The 12,257-nt window shown below is 43.9% G+C and overlaps 1 protein-coding gene across 3 annotated transcripts in view; it reads left to right on the forward strand.

Annotated features, from left to right (window-relative positions):
- The window catches only part of KIAA0040 (KIAA0040 ortholog), a 43,538-nt gene that overhangs the window by 23,017 nt on the left and 8,264 nt on the right, over window positions 1-12,257 (forward strand). The window contains exon 2 of one of the 3 annotated variants that reach the window (XR_005781856.1): window positions 6,877-6,927. The exons of 1 other annotated variant lie outside the window; for it this stretch is intronic. The gene's annotated coding sequence lies outside the window, so the exon portion shown is untranslated. Of the gene's footprint in view, window positions 1-6,876; window positions 6,928-6,984; window positions 7,035-12,257 lie in introns of those variants that run through there. One more of the 3 variants, XM_040446719.1, reaches the window with a different exon arrangement.

Raw genomic sequence — 12,257 nt, forward strand, 5'->3', positions numbered from 1 at the left:
TCCCCCACAGAGGAGGCTTGAGGGACAAGGAGCTCTCCTGTGAATGGGCAGAGGGAAGAAGGTGAGAAGACATTCCAGGCAGACAGAACAGCATGTGCCGAAGCATAACAATGGGAGGGAGCAGGAATGTTGGGGAGAATTCTGGAAAATGTAGTAATAAGGGCGGTGGTAGGAGATGAGCCTGGGATGATAGGAGGCGAAGGAGTTATGATTATCCTGCAAGCAATGAAGCGTCAAAGAGGGGCTAAGCAGGGGGACATGACCACTTCCAGACTTTGGAAAGATGAATTGGAGGAAGGAGAAACTGGACAAATGTGACAACAATGGGGACAAAGAAAAGGGCGTCTGAACTTTTCAGGTCCCTTTCTTTTCTTCTCCACCTTTTGTCCTCTGTACTCACTGCCAGGGCTGCCCAGCTTAATCCATGCCTCACCTTGGGTGCTCACAGGCCCCCAGGCACCGGCCTCCTCCTCTCCTGGGGTCAGCCGAGCTCTTCCCCCTTCAGAGCCTTAACCCTGCTGTCCTGCCCCTCAGAAGGCCCTTTCCTAAGCTCTGCACACAACTGGATCCTTGCCATTCTTCAGATCTCCATTCAAAGTCACCTCCACACAGGCCAGGCCAATTATTTCCTTAAAGTACTAACAACATACTTTGCCCTTCTCCTCATGGAAAGTAAATAGCTTGACCACATCTGAGTTATTCATGACTGTATCCACAGTGCCTAGGAACATGGTGCCTAGGACTAGAATATGCTAGGAGCTCATTAAATACACTGGCAGAAGGAAAGAAAGAGGGAAGAGATGAAGGACGATTTGGTGTGGGGGTGAGGAAGAGACTCGCATCCCATTCTGCCCCTTGAGGTGGGATCCACGGAGAGAGAGTGAATAGACTGTATCCACGTCCTTATGATGCTGCTTCTGAGTGATGCCTGTGCATATTTTAATTCTGAAATGGTTGCTTTGAAAAAGAAGGATGAGTGGAATAAGTTAGAAAGAATATCTTAGGGCGCCTGGGTGGCTCAGTCAGTTAAGTGTCCAACTTTGGCTTAGGTTATGATCTCGTGGTTCATGAGTTTGAGCCCCACTTTGGGGCTGGAGCCTGGAGCCTGCTTCAGATTCTGTGTCTCCCTCTCTCTCTACCCCTCCCCCACTTGTGCTCTGTCTCTCTTTCTCAAAAATAAATAAACATTAAAAAAAATGTCTTTACTACAGGAAAACTAGAGAAAAGAGGGGGAGAGAAATGCCTCTTAAAGGAGACCTATATAGTCAAAGTCATAACTTCAGAATCGTTCCCAATTCTAAAAAGGCAGACAAAATCATTACTAGCTGAGTAGCTGAGAGATGTTTCTTTTGGCCAGCCTTTGGTTTGGGGTCGAAAAATAAGGACTCACATTTATCACCAGGCTCAGTTCTGAGAGGCTCTATCTACCTCTACTGATTCACTTAGATTTCACAACAACCTACTATTGTGAACTCCATTTGACAGATGAGAACACTGAGGCCCAGAAAGTAACCTTCCCAGTGTGGCACAGTCAGTGGGTAGCAGAGCCAGGATCTGAACACAGGGTATCTGGTCCCAGAACTAGCACTCTGAAGTGCTTGGCTAAACTCCTTTCTGGTCAAAGCTGCAAACTCTCCAGGAGAGTTGTTGACCTCACTGCATATTTGTTATAATCATTACCCCAACGCTACCTTTTTTTCACTCGTATTAGTCAGGATAGGCTAACAGGTTTAGCCAATATAATCTTCAGAATCAATGGCTTTACCCAACAAAGTTTATTTCTCACTTACTCTACTGTTCAGTGTGGTCAGTAGGGGTGTTCTGCTTGTGGTCGTTCTGAAACACCTTCTCCTGTACCATCCCAGCAGCCTTGGAGTCCTCTGCTGGGTCCTTTGCATCTAGCCAGCCAGTGAACAAGCAGAGTGAACGTGGAGGATGTTGGGACAGGTTTCAGGAGCCAGGTCCATGTTCCCTCGGCCACAACTCGCTCACCTGGTCCCACGACTGTTTAAGGGGGCTAAGAAGGGTAGTCTCGCCTCAGCCCAGGACGAGGATAGGGTGGGCATGTTGCCAAGAGCTGCCTTAATGCTTATTCGTGAAGACTTTTGTAAGGGAGACCTTGGCAGGAGGTGATGCTGGGAGTCAGAAGACAGTGATCGGGCCCTGATTCCACCAGTTGTCAGCTGTGTGACCTCCAGCAAATCACAGCCCCTTTTGGTCCCACATGCCTTACCAATAAAGTGAGGATACCCAACCAAATGACCCATATCTGGATTCTTTCAGTTCAGAATGTCTATATGATAAAGCATCATTTTATCATTTCTAATAATCATAGTGCCTTAATCATTTTTATATTGATGACCTATGTGTGCCCTTGTTCAAAATTGCACCCATAATTATGACATTGATTCTGAGGAAAAATACTATCTATTTTCTTCTAATACTTAATATCTAGTTACATACCATAAATGTATACGTTGGGGGAAGAAAAGAGGCTCCAACTTTGCATCAGAACTAGGTACTTGAAGCCATTAATTACACTGGGGAAAATACAGATATCTGTTTCATCATGCCTGGAACCACGTTTAAGTTATAAGCGCAATTCTCCACTAGCAGATTATTGCTGTGATCTGACCATTTTTGTACAAAACAGTACTTAAATCTATTAGAAGGCATCTGAGCATGCCAGGTGAGCACGGGGAGAACCGTCAAGAAAATCTGTATCCAGAGCAGCAGAGTTAATAACTACTGACTGAGGTTCTACTCAGTGCCCTCGCTGCCAGCACACCTTGGTTTCTGAAGTGTGTGACATTATTGTAACCATAGCCCTTGCTTTTGCAAGAACTGCAGGGGCAAGGTTTGGGCAGGCAGGGTTGGAGAGGCTGGGACTTAATAAGATGTTCTAAACCTCCAGGAGAAATGGCAGGGAGTCAGGCAGAGACCGATGAGGTTCCCATATTGAAAAAAATAAAATGCGGCAGACTCGGAGACCTGACCAGGGACTAGGGGTGGGCGTGGAAAAGCAGAGCACGGCCTGGGACACCTCCTCATGCCCCTCTGCCCAAGAGTTCTCCCACCGTCCATAGGAGAATGCCCCAGTCAGGCCACCTGTTGCCCCCCCCCCCGCCACCACCCTTGCCCTCATCCCTGCTGCCATTTTCCCTGAACAACCGTAATCTTGCCTCCCACTCTTGTCCCTGCCAGCCTGTCCGCTCTCACCTCAGCAATACTCTTCTTTGCAGAACACATATGGATTATGTCCCCTCGTCTGCTTGCCCCCCCATGGCTCTTGCAGCATACACCAGCCACTAACACGGCTTACAAGCCCTGTGGGTGTGGGGGCCGCCTGCCTCGTGGGCCTCACGTCACCCCACTGTCACCCCCACTCGCTGCTGCTCACTTCAGCCACACTGTCATTTCGCGTCCTTTTCAGAAGAAGCAGTGGCTCCAACTGTTTGACTGAGAAAAGGCACAAAACACATATTTCCCTAGAAATACACATACTTCTAGACTTTGGGGGGACACTTTATAACTCATTAGCAACTGAACTCATGGCTTCCAATTTAGAGACACTTCACCTGCAAAGGTAGCTGAGGGTTGAAGAAAAACCTATCAAGCATATTACTTGAAGATGCTTTAAATGAGTTTACTCTGTTTCAAGACTTTATAGACACCCTGACCATGTGTTGCTCTTGTAACTGACCATGTTTTTGCTCAGATCGTGGTTGAATCCTCCCCACCCAGAGCCTGCCCCACCTCCTTGAAAGCATCATGGGCTTCTCCTCTGTCACACTTCCCATATGCTATTTTCACACCTGTATGTGGGGTTTTCTGATGAGTGTTTGCTTCCCACACTAGACTTTGAGCACCCGAACAGGGACCCAGTCCGCTTGTTCCCGGTCACCCAGGACCCAACACAGTTCTCAGCATGAAACAGGTGCTCCATACATAGTCGTTGAAGGAATCACTGAGCAGACACCTGCCCTGGTTATAATTTCCTTTTCATTTCTTTCCTGTAACCCTCTCTAGACCAAATTGTTTACTCCTTCCCCCGGGCTGTCTTCATGTCCCTTTACACAGAACTTGACCACAGGACTCATCACATTATACTTCTATTTTTCCCTCTCCTCTTTGCTCAACTGGAAAGCGCTCAGGGCTGGTGACATAGTGGGTGTTCAATGAATGTTTACCGCATTGAATTGTGACCTCTGGGAAAGCAGTCTTGGCCCAGATGCTCTGAATACACGAGAGCAAGAGGTAATGCCTAAAGAGGCCCCCCCCCCCACAGCAGGCCACCGTGCTGCTGTGCACAAACATAAACCTTGCTTCCACCTCCTCTCACCCGTGACCCATTCCTTCATTCAACACAAGGCTCCTATGCTAATGCAACAACTTGCTTATACAACAGATTTTAAACCTGACAATTGTCCAGAAACCGTCGGGCTATTTGTCACAAGCATAAATTCCAGGGCTCACCCTAGATCTACTGCGTCAGTGTCTCCAGGAGCAGGGCTCAGGAATCTGCACTTAACTAATGCCCTAGGTGACTCTTAAGCAGCCAGCCTGGCTAGAAGTCCATCCTTGGGTGAAGAGTTAAAGCAACACAGTGATATCCACAGCATGAGGTAGAAAAGTCAATGGAAGCATTTGAGGAAAGGCCAAGGAGAGGTCTTTGCTGCCAACTTTCAATTATAAGATGCACCCCCCCCCCCCTCCATGCACACCCTGGAGTCAGCAGCTGAGCAGAGGAATCTTTTAAGGTTCTGAGAGAAACCTGAACCTCCCACCTCACCCTACCCCTTAAAGGAGGCAAAAAAATTGGACCATTTGGAGATCACTGTAGAGTTGCTCTTAGGGATTTTAACTGGGTACTATCATGATCTTTATCATTAACATTTCTAGAAAGCATCTACTACCCCATAGACACTATTCTACAGCTTTACATGTATTATGTCATCTAACAATCAGGAACAAAGAGAGACTAAATGCAAAGTAGCATGCTCTGCCCCCTGCTGGGGAGCTCCAGAAGGAAAACCAGGCTCTTGGCTCTCAGGGATGGATCAGATCTCTCTGTGGAAAGACCCATCCCTGTACACTTCCAGGGATTCCAAAGACAGGGAGGGGGTTGGGCCCACCGAGGGCTAGGTATTTTCCCCAGGCCTTACTTTATGAGATCAATAATCCTCTAGACACCAACAGATTCCCTCAAAGAACCCTTCTCCATCCCTCTTGATGGATGCCAGAGTCTAGACCGCAGACCTGCTGACCGCCATAAGCAGCAAGGTTACCTGTGAAGTTCTCTTCATCTGGATGGGGTGGGGGCCTATGGTTCTTTGGTGATGAGGATTGGGTATGGAGGTAAGGGAGGGAAAAGGAAAGCTCAAGGCTAGAATTAATCCATTGCTATCTGGAGATAACTCACTATTTCATAGATTATGTTCTATAGTATTTTACAGTTTACAAAATGCATTAAATATATTGAGCTCTTTTAATCCTCACCACATCATTATGAGGGAAGCTTATTAGCTTCATTTTGTAGCTAAGGTTCGGTACCTCACCAAGGTTACACACATTGACCCAGGGTTCAAACCCAGGTCTCCTGGCTCTGGGATCATTGTTAGCCATCAACATGGACAGATCGAAGCTTCTTGGGAGAATGAATGAATGAATGACTCTCTCTCCAGTGAGATACTATGGAGGATATAAAGATGAATAATTTTTGGTTTTAAGGAAACTGAAAGTAACTTTCCCCCCTTCTTTTTCCTCTCACCAACCTTCATTACAACAATCATCAAACAATCATGTTTGGTTAATGCCTGTTGTTGGTTTTATAAGAATAGATGAATTATCTTTCAAACAGTGTCAGCAATACTTGAGATCCAACAAAATAATGGTGCCTCCCAGAGAGCATTTCTAAGGCCTGAAGTCTGGCTCCTTTTACAAAACATTCTGTGGAAGCTCAAACTTTTAATTCATACCACCAAGGAGATATTTGATTGTTTCCTGGAAATGCTAACAATGAGAGGCTCATAAATACTAATGAAACAGTATAGATTAGCAGAGCTCAGCAAGTAACCTGGGGGGCCTAGCAGAGAATTCTTAGATTAAAAAATATAAAGAATACCTTTTTAATTGAATTTTCCCCAGACTGGCTCCCAAATGTTAATGAATACTCTTTTTGGCTATATGGAGAGTAGACTCAAATAAGTACCTTCAGGAATCCAAAAGTGAATTATCGAATTAGCTTTCACTGGAAAAGAAATCTATTTATTCAAAGGCTATTTTAGGTGTCATAGGATGGACGAGCTTGAGACAAAGGTTGGGAGGGGTAGGAGGGCCTGAGACATTGAGATAAACATAATTCAAATGCATGCTTCTATTTCAGCCAACTAAGCAACCTAAGTTGAATTTGCTTATTTGTCCTTTATGACATGATCCCTCAATAATAACAACTTCCTTGGAATATACAAGGCCCCATGTTACCAGAAACCATGTCTTTAGCTTTCCTCACTGAATCCTAATACCTAACACAGGGTGGGGCATGTATTAGGTGCTCAATAAATGTCTGTTAAATGGATGAAGAGCTCTCTTAAAACATTTTCCAGCGCTTCTCAGGCCCTTATCTTTTCTTGAAGGGCATCCTACTATTATAAAGACACCAAGGGTGCCTGGGTGGCTCAGTCGGTTAAGCTTCTGACCTCTCAGGTCATGATCTCATGGTTCATGAGTTTGAGCCCCACATCAGGCTCTGTGCTGACAGCACAGAGTCTGGAGCCTGCTCTGGATTTTGTATCTCCCTCTTTCTGTCTCTGCTCCTCCCCCGCTTGTGCTCTTTCTCTCTCTCAGAAATAAACATTTAAATACTTTTTTAAAAAGGAGGAGGAGCCAAGATGGCAGAACAGCATGGAAGTTTTTTGTGTGTCTCACGTCCATGAAATACAGCCAGACCAACACTAAACCGTCCTGCACACCTAGAAAACGGATCTGAGGATTAACACAACAATCTGCACAACCTGAACCACAGAACTCAGCAGGTATGTGGTGCGGAAAGGTGAACTGGGGGAGAGAGAACCTGCGGAGGGCAGGGGGCCACTGTTGTTTGCGGAGAGAGGACGGGGGCGGGGGGATACAGGCAAAGCACCCCCCCCAAAAGCAGCTGGAGAGAAAGTGGAAAAGTGGAAACAGCCACAGGGACTGAATTAAAAAGGCAAAAAGGAGAAAGGAGAGAGGAGAGGGTTTAAATTCCATCAAGACTGTAAACAGAGGGAGCGCAGAGGCTGAAATGCCACAGCTCCATACCTGGCGGTGCTCGGGCGAGAAGGGCGAATCTCCAGGAGCAGAGTGGAGTCCGGGGGTCTTCGGGCCACACGGGGAGAGGCAGTTCCCCTGCTGGGAGGACACCTGGTAGAGGCTGTGTGGGTCCCCAAAGGCAAGGCGCCAGTGGACCTGGGAGAACAACCACATTCGCTGGTGCTGGAACAATGTCATTAAGGGTGAAGCCTGGTGCCAGACGCGTGTTGTGATTTTCCATAATCCCCGAAACGCTGCTGCTACACTATCTCGCGAACTTTCTCTGGGGTGGGCTGGCACCCGGCCTCAGTCTCTGGGCGTCGGCAGCAGCACGGTCCCGCGAACGTTCCCGGGTGCGGCCAGCACCCAGACGTGGCTCAGTGAGACCCTCCCGCAGACGGGCAGAAAGGATCAAAGCCACAGTCCCTCAGAAATAACGGGTTGGGAAAAACGGCCGCATCTGAAACAAAACCCAGGAGGGAGGTGCCGTTTCGTCACGGACAGTGTAAAAGCGGGGAGTAGACAGAAGCCGAAGACAAAGGACGGGTGCGTGATTGCCAACCGGGGAGAGCAGGATTCCGACAGGAGACCGGGTAGCTGGGTGACTCCATTTTCACCATTCCCGCGCATGCGCATATGCACCTACAAGCGCCGCAACAACCCACCCCAGGAAGCTAAGCAGCGCCATCTAGTGGAGAACGGAGCCGTTACCCTAAGGCCCGCCCATCCGGGCCAACCTCGCTCTTCAGGAACACGGCTCTCCACCTACTTATTTTATGGACTATAGGGCGCTTCATAGTTCGACTTTTAGGGGAAAACAAAGTAATTTGAGTCTTATTTCAGTCTGTTCGCGGGTCCATCTATTCAGTTTTCTTTCTTTTTCTTTTTTCTTTTTTCTCTTCTTCTTTTTCTTTAATACAGAAAAAGAAAAAATTCATTTTTATTTTCAATTTTTATTAAAAATATTTTTCTTTAATTTTTTCTACTTATTGTTTACTTTTGTGTAAATTTTTCATTTCTATTTTACTTCTATCATTTCATTTTAGTTTACTTCAGTGTATTCATTTTTTCAAATTTTCTAATGATTTCCTTTTTTTTTCTTTTCTTTCCCCTTTTTTTTCTAATCCATCAAGCCACTTTCAACACCGAGACCAAAACACACCTAGGATCTAGCATCATTTATTCGATTTTATTTTTGCGTTTGAGTTTTTTTTTCCTTTTTAGTTTTAATATTTTTTTATTTTAATTTTTTTACCTCATTAATTCCTTTTCTCCCTTCAAAATGACGAAGTGAAGGAATTCACCACAAAAGAAAGAGCAGGAAGAAATGACAGCCAGGGACTTAACCAACACAGATACAAGCAAGATGTCTGAACCAGAATTTAGAATCACGATAATAAGAATACTAGCTGGAGTCGAAAATAGATTAGAATCCCTTTCTGTGGAGATAAAAGAAGTAAAAACTAGTCAGGATGAAACAAAAAAGGCTATAACTGAGCTGCAATCTCGAATAGATGCCACGGTGGCATGGATGGATGATGCAGAAGAGAATCAGCAATATAGAAGACAAACTTATGGAGAATAATGAAACAGAAAAAAAGGGGAGATTAAGGCAAAAGAGCACGATTTAAAAATTAGAGAAATGAGGGGCACGTGGGTGGCTCAGTCGGTTAAGCGTCTGACTTTGGCTCAGGTCATGATCTCACGGTCCGTGAGTTCGAGCCCCGCGTCGGGCTCTGTGCTGACCGCTCAGAGCCTGGAGCCTGTTTCAGATTCTGTGTCTCCCTCTCTCTGTGACCCTCCCCCGTTCATGCTCTGTCTCTCTCTGTCTCAAAAATAAATAAACGTTTAAAAAAAAAATTAAAGAATTAGAGAAATCAGTGACTCACTAAAAAGGAACAACATCAGAATCATAGGGGTCCCAGAAGATGAAGAGAGAGAAATAGGGGTAGAACGGTTATGTGAGCAAATCATAACAGAAAACTTTCCTAACCTGGGGAAAGACAAAGACATCAAAACCCAAGAAGCACAGAGGACTCCCATTAGATTCAACAAAAACTGACCATCAACAAGGCATCTCATAGTCAAATTCAAAAATACTCAAGTAAGGAGAGAATGATGAAAGCAGCAAGGGGAAAAAAGCCCTTAACCTACAAGAGAAGACAGACCAGGTTTGCAACAGACCTGTCCACAGAAACTTGGCAGGCCAGAAAGGAGTGGCAGGATATATTTATTCAATGTGCTGAATCAGAAAAATATGCAGCCAAGAATTCTTTATCCAGTAAGGCTGTCATTCAAAATAGAAGGAGAGATTAAAAGTTTCCCAGCCAAACAAAAATTAAAGGAGTCTGTGACCACTAAACCAGCCCTACAACAAACTTTAAGGGGACTCTCTGAGGGGAGAAAAGATTAAATAAATAAATAAATAAATAATTATAACAACAAAAGCAACAAAGATTAGAAAGGACCAGAGAACACCACCCAAAATTCCAACTCTACAAACAACATAATGGCAATAAATTCATATCTTTCAGTACTCACTCTAAACGTCAATGGACTAAATGCTCCAATCAAAAGGCATAGGGTAACAGAAAGGATAAGAAAATAAGATCCATCTATATGCTGTTTTTTTTTTTTAATTGTTTTTTTCAACGTTTATTTATTTTTGGGACAGAGAGAGACAGAGCATGAATGGGGGAGGGGCAGAGAGAGAGGGAGACACAGAATCGGAAACAGGCTCCAGGCTCTGAGCCATCAGCCCAGAGCCCGACGCGGGGCTCGAACTCACGGACCGCGAGATCGTGACCTGGCTGAAGTCGGACACTTAACCGACTGCGCCACCCAGGCGCCCCTATATGCTGTTTACAAGAGACCCACTTTAGACCTAAAGACACCTTCAGATTGAAAGTAAGGGGATAGAGAACCATCTATCATGCTAATGGTCTACAAAAGAAAGCCAGAGTAGCCATACTTATATCAGACCATCTAGACTTTAAAGACTGTATCAAGAAATGAAGAAGGGCACTGTATCATAATTAAGGGGTCTGTCCACCAAGAATACATAACAATGGTAAACATTTATGTGCCAAATGTGAAAGCACCCAAATATACAAATCAATTAATCACAAACATAAAGAAACTCATTGACAGTAATACCATAATAGTAGGGGACTTCAACACCCCACTCACAGCAGCTGGACAGATCATCTAATCAAAAGATCAACAAGGAAAGAATGGCTTTGAATGACACACTGGACCAGATGGACTTAACAGATATATTCAGAACATTTCATCCTAAAGCAGCGGAATATACATTCTTCTCCAGTGCACATGGAACATTCTCCAGAATAGATCACATACCGGGACACAAATCAGCCTTCAGAAAGTACAAAAAGATTGAGATCATACCGTGTATATTTTCAGACCACAACGCTATGAAACTCAAAATCAACCACAAGAAAAAATTTGGAAAGGTAACAAATAGAGACTAAAGAACATCCCACTAAAGAATGAATAGGCTAACCAAGGAGTTAAAGAGGAAATTTAAAAGTTCATGGAGCCAATGAAAATGATAACACCACAACCCAAAACCTCTGGGATGCAGCAAAGGCAGTCATAAGAGGAAGGTATATAGCAATCCAGGCCTTCCTAAAGAAGGAAGAAAGATCTCAGATATACAACCCAACCTTATGCCTTAAAGAGCTGGAAAAAGAACAGCAAATAAAACCAAAAACCAGCAGAAGACAGGAAATAACAAAGATTAGAGCAGAAATTAATGCTATCAAAACCAAAACAAACAAACAAACAAACAAACAAACAAACACCAGTAGAACAGATCAATGAAACCAGAAGCTGGTTCTTTGAAAGAATTAACAAAATTGATAAACCACTAGCCAGTTTGATCAAAAAGAAAAAGGAAAGGACACAAATAAATAAAATCAAGAATGAAAGAGGAGAGATCACAACCAACACAGCAGAAATAAAAACAATAATAAGAGAATATTATGAGCAATTGTATGCCAATAAAATGGGCAATCTGGAAGAAATGGACAAATTCCTAGAAACATATATACTACCAAAACTGAAACAGGAAAAAATAGAAAATTTGAACATACCCATAACCAGTAAAGAAATTGAATTAGTAATCAAAAATCTCCCAAAAAACAAGAGTCCAGGGCCAGATGGCTTTCCAGGGGAATTCTTCCAAACATTTAAGGAAGAGTTAACACCTATTCTCTTGAAGCTGTTCCAAAAAATAGAAGTGGAAGGAAAACTTCCAAACTCTTTCTATGAAGCCACTATTACCTTGATTCCAAAACCAGACAGAGACCCTACTAAAAAGGAGAACTACAGATCAATTTCCCTGATGAACACGGATGCAAAAATCCTCAACAAGATATTAGTGAACTGGATCCAACAATACATTAAAAAAATTATTCACCACGATCAAGTGGGATTTATACCTGGGATGCAGGGCTGGTTCAATATCTGCAAAATAATCAATGTGATTCGTCACATCAATAGAAGAAAGGACAAGAACCATATGATCTCTTGATAGATGCAGAGAAAGCATTTGACAAAATACAGCATCCTTTCTTGATAAAAACCTTCAAGAAAGTAGGGATAGAAAGATCATACCTCAAGATCATAAAAGCCATATAGGAAAGACTCAATGCTAATATCATCCTCAATGGAGAAAAACAGAGCTTTCCCCCTAAGGTCAGGAACAAGACAGGGAAGTCCACTCTCACCACTGTTATTCAATATAATATTGGAAGTCTTAGCCTCTTCAATCAGACAACACAAAGAAATAAAAGGCATCCAAATCAGCTAGGAGGAGGTCAAACGTTCACTCTTCACAGATGACATGATACTCTATATAAAAACCTAAAATATTCCACCAAAAAACTGCTAGAACGGATTCATTAATTCAGCAAAGTCGCAGGATATAAAATCAACACATAGAA

The sequence above is a fragment of the Herpailurus yagouaroundi genome, unplaced genomic scaffold (genome assembly GCF_014898765.1).
Source record: "Herpailurus yagouaroundi ecotype Mexico unplaced genomic scaffold, PumYag 195, whole genome shotgun sequence".
Lineage (NCBI taxonomy): Eukaryota > Metazoa > Chordata > Mammalia > Carnivora > Felidae > Herpailurus > Herpailurus yagouaroundi.